Source organism: Haliotis rubra, unplaced genomic scaffold (genome assembly GCF_003918875.1).
Source record: "Haliotis rubra isolate DU_JTF1 unplaced genomic scaffold, ASM391887v1 Scf477, whole genome shotgun sequence".
Classification (NCBI taxonomy): Eukaryota; Metazoa; Mollusca; class Gastropoda; order Lepetellida; family Haliotidae; genus Haliotis; species Haliotis rubra.
This window is the reverse complement of record NW_025767165.1, coordinates 21,596-31,839: the sequence shown is the minus strand read 5'-3', so window position 1 is coordinate 31,839 and position 10,244 is coordinate 21,596. Positions and strand designations below refer to the sequence as shown.

Sequence of the window (10,244 nt, the reverse complement as noted above, 5' to 3'; positions counted from 1 at the left end):
GAAATTAGGTTGAAAATAGGTTGTATATGAAAGTTTTTTAGACGTAGATATCCGACGTGGAATGAACGTTGAAGTTTGACACATTATTAACGTTGAACATGAGTTGTTCCATGGTTGGGTATGGGAGTTTTTAATATTTAGAAATCTAACGTAAATACGTGAAAATTCAACCAAGGTTACAATACTTGTATTCCGCATTCCTGTAAATAGACTCGCATTCAGCTTTAAACTACACTAAAGTAGCACTAAATTCCTGCATCCAATTAAAATACCAAAAAATGCTACCTGCAATAAACAGTGAAACAGAAAATTACAGTAAAAATATTTACCTCATAAAATACTTGGTTAAAATTCCACATTCAATATAATGTTCATTTAAGTGTTATGTCAGTTGGAAATATAATTCCAGTAAGGAGGAAAGCGTATTCCAAATTAAGAAAAACTATTTACTGTTGTATTGTTATCTTGAAAAGATGGAAATTGTCCCGAGAAGATATATTGCCTGAATTTCAGCGATTAGATAGACCCCTGAATCAATACAATGCAATCACTTTCACCATGCATGAACTATACCAGGAAGACAGCACATAAAACATGTCACTCCTCATGAAATCTTTATTAACACACACAGAGAGAGAAATTGTTTACTTTAGACTAAATTTAAAGCATAATGTAAAACATCATACATGACATAGTCTGTAGGTGATCTCTGTTGTGCTAATATCACAATACCATCTGCATAGAGCATTAAACTGACATTTACGCCACCAATTTCAATACCACAGTTCAGATCTTTCAACCCAATTACAACTCCAAACACACAATTATTAGCTTGTCTTCTTTCTGCCACTCCCAGCTCTGACGGTGGATACTTCAGAAAGGTTCCTATCTCTTTCTTGAAATTTGCTTCGGATGCATTCCCATCCTGAGATAGGACACATTCTGAAATATTTATGTTTAAATGCATGTATATGGAAGATATATTGTCTTAAATGGTTCACGTATTTGTTTAATCAATCACTTGAAAGTTCCTTTCACTGCTGTAACTTGGCACGTGAACATATGTAACATGCATACAAACAGCACCAATACAAAATATGAGGAAAAAGTGCTTTTATAGTGTAAACAATTTATATTTTAACTAAAGGAATGGAAGTCTTCTTAAACATTTTCAAAGAAAATTCTCAATTGCAAGTTGATTATTCAATTAGACTATGAATTAGACGATGCTTTACTGTCATATATTTGTTGCTATGGTCATGATGAAAATGCTGACAAAGAGCATTTGGTAATTAACATACCAGAGGTAATTGAATACAATATTGCATTCTTAACAGAAAACTTGCAGTTTCGCCCATCAACATTCATTCTTGACATCAAACTGTTTGACATTGTCCTGCAAAACCAATGGAAGTTTGTTGTTATTCTGTCAGATTTAGTTTTCTTTAGAGATTCCCGAAAAGATTATTTTAAATTAAATAGGTGATGTACTGATGTAGCAATTTTGCTATCAGGAGTCATAAATTGTAACAAAGGCATTTTTACATTAAAGGATGAGAAAACAAAGTGTTTGGTAATGAAAGATCATTATCATCTTTCTCTTTAAACTTTGTGATGGAGATACTGGCAAACAGGTGGAATGTTAAAAACTTTTTACCTTAGCATTGCTCCCTTCATGTGATCCACAAAATTGATGCCACCCAATCTTCCATTAAAGATAAATCTTATTTTTAATAATTAAGTTTTCCTTTCTAAATTACTTCTTTTATATGTAACATTTTAACCATGAAGAAATATAAATCATCACAACCCTTCCAAACCAGTGTAAGAATGAAAGTCTTTGGGTTCCTTTTTTTTTTTAATTGTTCTAACAAAGAATCATTAGTGGAGTTACACATTTTATAAATAAAAAAAAGTTCAAATAAGTTAAATACAATTTCACCCTTCACAAAGGCTTGCACAAGACATTTTGATGTGAATTATCCACGGTTCAGGGCGTGATCAATGCACAATTTACTAATAGATCTATTAAAACGAACTAATTTTCATAATAATGTGATGTAGTATATAATATTGATAGATTCTATTTGATTTTGTATAGCTGCCCTTATATAGATGTATTTCGTTGATTATTTATCAATTAATATTTGCAAAAGTCAATCAGGTGATGGGTACGAAAGGAAATCTTATTCGATTATATAATAAAATGCCAAATACATGCATGCAAATATATTGAAAAAATAACAAAACAAGTTCATGGAAAACACGGGCTTCCACGAAATTGAGAAACACGTAAGTGACATACCGGTAACCTTTCATTATACATGAAGGAAATACTTACCAAATAAACACCAGCATGCCGTAAAGATGTTGAAAATAAAACGATATTGCGTTGAACTTCGCCAAAGTGAAACGCCGAACTGACAACGATCAACTGCCTTTGCGCGCGCGTTAATTGTGCGCAAGCCCGGATATGACCAAACGAGGCGATCGAAAGGTCAACATCTAGCATGTGTTTGAAAGCAAATTGTCGGGAATTATAAAATTTTGACAGTTTTGCGGGAAAATATCAAATTTAATGCAATTCGGATAAATGCTGACTTTATACCTAAAATCATTTATTTTTTCATTTTCAATTACGATGATTTACGTAACATTTCCTTCCGTTGATCGACGCACAATCAAACAATATGTTAGATTATGGATCTGGATCTTTTATCAAATTAATATTCAGAAATGATAGATGCTAAGTTGGATACCTATTACCAATATAAATTATGTATCAAATTTACCAAGGAAACAATTAGTTGACATTTTGTTGGTTCCTTACGTTGAAACAACGTTGACAACTAAACGAATCTCGACTAATTTTCTTTGGTCGCATGATGAACGTTGAATCAAGGTTTATGAAAGGTTGATCAACCAAACAACCAAAAGTCAACGTTGATTAAACGTTTTCTCAACGTTGTGTGCCCGCTGGGCATATTGTCATATAACAGGCTTGCAATCAGTGAGAGGGATCCTTGTGGGTACAGAAAAAATTTGGTTAAATAAATATAAATGATAATAACTGACACAGAACTAGGGTCCTTATTCTAGCGTCAAAGTGAACTTTTGCATTTCAGTTGTATTATCAGTTCCTTCTATTAATGATAATAACTGAAAAATAAATAGTGGTCTAAAGGAAGGAAACAAAGTCTAAAGTACCTGAAAGGCCAAACTGGAACACGCATTCTTGTGGGTCATATTTTCACTTGGATGATAGGATCTTTTTCTTGCATCAAAGAGAACTTTTGCATTCCAGTTGTGCGAGCTGACTCCGCATTTTGACCTCAGCTACAGCCTCGGGAACTCCACACAGGCCAGCTTCATACAGGACCCAGTTTGGGTCTCGTCCTCGCTTACAACGTTTCTGACATCTACGACAGAAGGTGAAACAACTGGTAATGTTGCTGGCGTTGACAACTCTAAAGATCCCCACAAATGTGTGCACGTCGACCTCTGCCTGTTCTTTGTTGTGTTCAGATTAGTGCTGGGATTGGTCAAAATCTCATAATTGATGATTGGTTCATTACAACCGATCAATCATCGAAATAATTGGTAAGCGTCATTTATGAAATTTTCCTGATTATATTTGTTGATGGACAAAAAAGAATAAAGAAAAAAACCTGTAGTTCTTTGGTGTTTTTGCAAATTGCACACAAGGCATTGACAAATTTCACATCTTTAAAGGATGATTAGTAGGTTAGGAACATTAATTTCTTGGAGTCTTGAAGATAAATTCAATCATGACTTGGAACGAACTTGTAGTGGTCATGAAATGTAACAGACAAAGCCAACCTTGTGAAATTTTTGTTAATGCAAACAAGTGTTCCAGAATTGTTTGTGTTCGATTATGAGAAAACATGATCGATTGCTTGGTCGTTTAGTCACTGCGACCAATCTTCGAATATTTCACTTAAACGGACCACCACTAGTTCAGATACATTCGAACATCTGACCAGCTTTAAAACAATATGGTTTGATCATCTTTTGTCGTTTTGGAAATCAATGAGAGATAATGGATCCAACTTTATTTCTATCTTAACTGTGCCAGAATACGGACTTGGTCTTGGCATTCCAATTATAGTGATGAACTGAGTTTGTAAGATAGGCATACCTTGTGACAGTGCAATTGCCTAGGCGAGACTGTGAATCTGCCGCTGATGATATAAAGTGGATGTAGCGAGTCTTGCAGGATGACCACTTTTGCTTTTGTAGTTGAGTGTGTATAAACACCAAAATATTCCCCTTTGGTTGCAGTTCATAATAGTTGCTTTTTCTGAGTGATTTTAAAAGTAAACACAAGTCTGTAACGTTCTGTTTCTAATGACGAGATCACACACTAACATTCCTGGCTTCTTCTGTGATCTTTTCACTGTCATATTCATTGTCATAACTGACATTTCACTTTTGACTCTTGAACTGTCAAGACTGACCTGTTCATTAACACAAAGGTCTTAAAGAAGATTATTCAGGAGGTTTACAAGACAGGAGGGGTTTGACATGTATACAAGTGACATTTGCATTGAATGTTTTCAAAGATTTCGGACTGCATCATTTTTGTATTTTGTCCGTAACTGTGAGTATAACAGCTGCTGTGTGCTCTGCCCTTGTATTCCACCTTGGCATTATACAAGGTCCTTGAGAGTGTAGTTATGACTGTTTTTCAAATATACATACCATACTTGTTGCATACAGCCACAAACGGTATGGGGTTTGCAGGCTCCCTCACTTGGTTGACATATGTCAACATATCCCACTTACATAGATAGTTGCTCTTTGCTTAGTTATCTGGACTCGATAATTTACAGACTGACGTCATATATCTGGAATTTTGTCGAGTGCAACGGAAAACAACAAACATTTCAACACAATTACATGGCTGTTTGTGTGATTTAACTCTGCAGTGAGCAATTCTTCAGCAGTCTGTACATAATCGAGTTCTGACCAGACAATTAGGTTATTGATATCGTTTGACCCGTGAAGATCCGGGGTAGACTAGGTCTTCAGCAACCCATTCTTGTCATAAAAGGCGACTATGCTTGTCGTAAAAGGCGACTAACGGGATCGGGTGGTCAGGCTCACTGACTTGGTTGACATATGTCATCGGTTCCCAATTGCGCAGATCGATGCTCATGCTGTTGATCACTTGATTGTCTGGTCCAGACTCGATTATTTACAGACCGCCGCCATATAGCTTGAATATTGCTGAGTGCGGCGTAAAACTAAACTCACCCACTCACTATTGATATCGTTAGCATTGATCTACACAATTTGAACACGATGATATGTGCCAGTCAAGTCAGCTAGCCTGACCACCTGATCCCGTCAGTCACCTCTTACGACAGGAATGGGTTGCTGAAGACCCAGTCTAAATCCGTGTCTTCGAGAGGATTCTGTGTTACGGTCATGCCTATCAAATCCTCATGAGTAAATTACAGTTTACGACAGTACCAAAACACACACACTCCACTGTGTATTTATGCGCAGATTGTGAAAGTTAATACATGACTGTATTTTGGGCCAATGGCCTTGGTACTGGAATTACACACATTACACACACACTCACATACACACAAACAAAGATACATAGGTAGATTGGTTGACAGGCGGATAGATCTGGATATGTAATGGGATAGTAAACATATTCATAATAATTTGGTTTTATCATGTACAATCGTTATGGTTCAGATGATTTGTTTGAAACATTGTAAACATGCTGTTTCAGAACTTCCGTTATCCAGCTCATATGTGATGTGAATGAAGAAGGCTCGTTCAAAGTTGTCGAAGACGAACCAAGCCAACAATACGTAGGTACACCTGGAATCCTAACTATTTGATAGTGGGTACCCGAGTGGTTAAAGAGGTCGCTCGTCACGCCGAAAACCCCGGCTCGATTCTCAAATTGTGTATAATGCATGAAGCCCATTTCTCGTGTCCCCCGCTGTGATATTACTGGAATATTGCTAAAAGCGGCGTAAAACTAAGCTCACTCATTCACTCAATCACTATTTGATAGTGAGTCACATACAGATACCCACGACAATCGTACAATCGTACACTCGACTTTAGTTCAATGACATTTTCTTATGTATGTGTAAAAGGTTTTGTCGCAAATATTTGCTCTGTCATGAATTTATCATGCTGGCTAATACTATGCCTAGCTAACGAGACGTAAATATTTAGAAGCACTAGAGTGTGTCTATATAATGTTCTATAGAATATTACAATGTAAATAGAAATTTAATGAATCCATATATAATACTCTTTCATTTTGGCCAGTTAGTTCGGATGTTTTTATACCTTGATGAGTTATGAGTGTGTTTCATACTCGGAAACGCACTCTTGATTATTGGTAAATACCGGATGCTTAGATTTCTGTAAGCAATCGTAAGTCATTGATTTCTCACGCAAAAGAGCCTAATTGTACGCCATATACACGTTAATGTTTTAGTTGCCTGTAAGTTTGGTATATTTGAAATTCCCAATAATTACTACGACTCTAGTGATATTCAACCTCAACAGCATAGCACGCATTCGCATACATATTATCATTATTATAGGATATTTATATAGCGCACATATCCACGCAACTTGTACATGCTCAAGGCGCTGGTTTTCACTCGATCATTGGATGTCAATCTCAACAGCGCATCGTATTATCAATCTCAACTCCTGGGGAGTATACCAACTCGATGCAGTCACTTGCAGACTTTCCCATCCTCTCGAAGTACCCATTCACAATACTTTGTCCAGTGGATGCTTAGTGACCTCAAATGGGACGACCACACTGGATACTTAATGACCTCAAATTCACAGTGAAAACTTAATGACCCTAAATGTGACGATCACAGTGAATACTTAATGACCTCACATATGACGATCACAGTGGATGACCTCAAATAGGACGATCACAGTAAATGCTTAATGACCTCAAATGGATCACCACAGTGGATGCTTAATGACCTTAAATATGACGATCACAGTGAATACTTAATGACCTTAAATATGACGATCACAGTGAATACTTAATGACCTCAAATATGACGATCACAGTGAATACTTAATGACCTCAAATATGACGATCACAGTGAATACTTAATGACCTCAAATATGACGGTCACAGTGGATACGTCATGACCTCAGATAGGACGATTACAGTGTAAATATAATATATACTTCAAATATATTCGGGGCGGTGGGGTAGCTTACTGGTTAAAGCGTTGGATCCTCACGCCGAAGACCCGGTTCGATTCCCCACATGGGCACAATGTGTTAAGCCCATTTCTGGTGTCCCCGCCGTGATATTGCTGGAATATTGCTAAAAGCGGCGTAAAACTAAACTCAGTCAGTCAGTCAGTCAGTCAAATATATTCATATAATTTCGTACCAGCCCGCTTAGCTGCACGTTTACGAACGCTGCAACATTTCCTGATGCAAAATCCATACTTTATGATTGTCCACAGCACGTTTTAATTGATGCGCGCCGTTGATTTTTTTACGGTGATAAGAGTTTTTTGTGGTCTCACATGTTTATCCAAAAGCAATCTAATTATTTTATCACATTAATAATACATACATCCATTTACATTGATTGGACAGAAAATGCAATAAATAAATTCATTCTCTCCGAGATGAACTCAAGCCCTAATGGTATGTACATATCGTATTGACAGATAAATGTTGACAAGCGGATGTCAAATATTGTATTTCTGACGGGACGTCACATTTAATGTGTCCTCGGGATGTAAATGTGATAACAAAACGCTTTGTGAAATACATACAAATGTAATTATTCATACATGTTTCCATCTGATAACGCGATATCGTGGTCATCTTCGAGCAAACAACGTTCACAACATCCGAGTAGCTCACACGTTTACCAGTCTCATGTGTCTCGTGATTTATTTCAACCATTCTGCATGCAAGATTATTCTAATTGTGATGATAAGACAATGGTCATGTGCCAACGAAGTCAATAATGGTAACGATGGTTATGAAAATATTATATGTGACGTTAAATATTAACTCACTCACTCACTCACAATGAAAATATTATGAGGTAAAGAAGATATTATGATGATAAAGGAGTTAGTAAGGGAGTTAAAAATATTTTTCGTGTGTGTAATACTACAGTCTCAGAGGATGAAGTTATTCATTTTGCAATATCTGTTGACAACGGACAATAAGAACAGTTGGGTATATAACGGTTCTGTAGATAAGACAAATATATGGATGGCAACTTTTTCTTTATTGTATAACACGACGTTTCTGGGCTACTTCTTGCCCCTTCTTCAGGCAAGACGTAGCCCAGAAACGTCGTGTTATACAATAAAGACGAGGTTGCCATCCATATACCTGTCTTATATATTCAACAACTTCTAAACACCTCACAAGAATCTCAACAGTTCTGTAGATGATAGAGGATATTAATTGTGGTGTTGATTATTGCCATGACTGTAATATGATATTCATGAAGATATTGATAAGAATGATGTTAATGATAACATTTATGATGGTAATGGTGACACAAGTTTTGATAATCATGATTTAACTGTGGTAATTAGTAAATGAATGATTATTATAACGGTGGCAATGACAACATTAGGTGTAATGATTGTAATGACAATATTCACGATTGCAATGTGGAAGATCATTATATTGATGATGATGTTGATGATTACATTCATTCGATACTTCAATATTTCTATTACAGTGGAGGACAGAGATACCTAAGCACGAACTTTACATATACCCTTTCTATATAGTTCCGTTTATCGAACTCTTTTTTTCTCCCATTTTCAGAACTTCATCCTAAGAAGTAAGCACTGCTGTCCCAAGACGCAATCTAAACGGTCTACCTGAACTATTCTCGTGGGAATAAACTGCAGTCTTCACGCTTGATGTGATCTTCTAAGAAATGTTAAGTGAAGCGCGAATGTTGTTTGATGCCATGCCATAGTCAGCTTTATTCCTAGATTGCTATTTGTAAATATGAAAATACAGGAATGTAATGACTGAAACATGACTGACTGACTGAGTAAGGTTTTACGCCGCTTTTATGAATGTCCCAGCAATATCACGGTTTGGACACCGGGGCTTCACATATTAATCCAATGTAGGAAATGGAAAACTGAACTTTGGCGTGAAAAGCGAACGCTTTACCACTAGGCTATCCCACCGTCTCCTTAAAGCATATACATCTCCGGGATACAGTGACATAGGATGCCACGCCAACAAACCGATCCCAGTATGAATGAAAGGAGAAGCCTAGGATACTTTGGCCTTCAACGCCTCCTTCACGGCATGTGTGCTTTGTGGGGGACGAAATGCCGAAAGATGCAAGTGTCGAACGCTTACCAGAAACGGGCATAGTTATGGCATTGACAAACTTAGAATGTACCAGGATTTGAACCTGTGATCATTGGTCTCTGGCACACGTTTAGGGAAGCCACTCTGCACATCGAACTGGGGACATTAGACTTCCGACTTTAGGCCACCTCATATGTGGCGATATATACACAACGAACTTAATTAAGCACCCATTATATTTTTGCAATGACAGATTTCCAACACGTACATGAAACTTCTCATGGTGACCATGAAGAAAAAAACATGAGTTTTTCTTACCCGTATGATCCTTTGACTCATACAAAACGAAAATATGACTGGAATCCATGTTGAATTTATGATGATAATTGCTCATTTACAAAAACGCCCCACTGATTTTCATACAAAACTATGTCTGTACAAGTATGGCCCTGGGATGTTAAAAGTTGAATTTATTGGTGAATGTGAACATTCAAAATGTCATTTTGCGTACCTTACACGATTCAAGGTCAATACCGAGTGTAACCACCATGTGACTGTATGACAGGCAGCACACTCCTCTTCATACCCCTGTCAGCCTCCTGATCCTCTGAAGGTGCAGACTACGCCATTCCTTGTGTAAAGCAGCTTCCAATTGGACCAGGTTCTGTACAGGAGGATCCCTTTGTTGTACACGAAGACCAATCATGTCCCAGATATGCTCCAAAGGGTTCAGATCGGAGCACATTCAATCGTTGGATATGTCAGGGATGCTTAACTAAGTTCTTTGTGTATAACTTGTACGAAATGGCCAGTAGCGCAAGATTAATGGAGACTTTACAGATCTCGGAAGATGTCGGTTTATGGCAAAGATGCATGCATAATAGAACCCT

At 37.0% G+C, this 10,244-nt stretch overlaps 1 long non-coding RNA gene across 1 annotated transcript; it reads left to right on the top strand.

The window, feature by feature from the left end:
- Window positions 1-3,382: 3,382 nt before the first annotated feature.
- On the top strand, window positions 3,383-8,944 carry LOC124290889. The gene is made up of 3 exons (XR_006902071.1): window positions 3,383-3,431; window positions 5,771-5,852; window positions 8,848-8,944. It is a non-coding gene; the product is annotated as an uncharacterized LOC124290889 (long non-coding RNA).
- The last annotated feature ends 1,300 nt before the right edge of the window (window positions 8,945-10,244 follow it).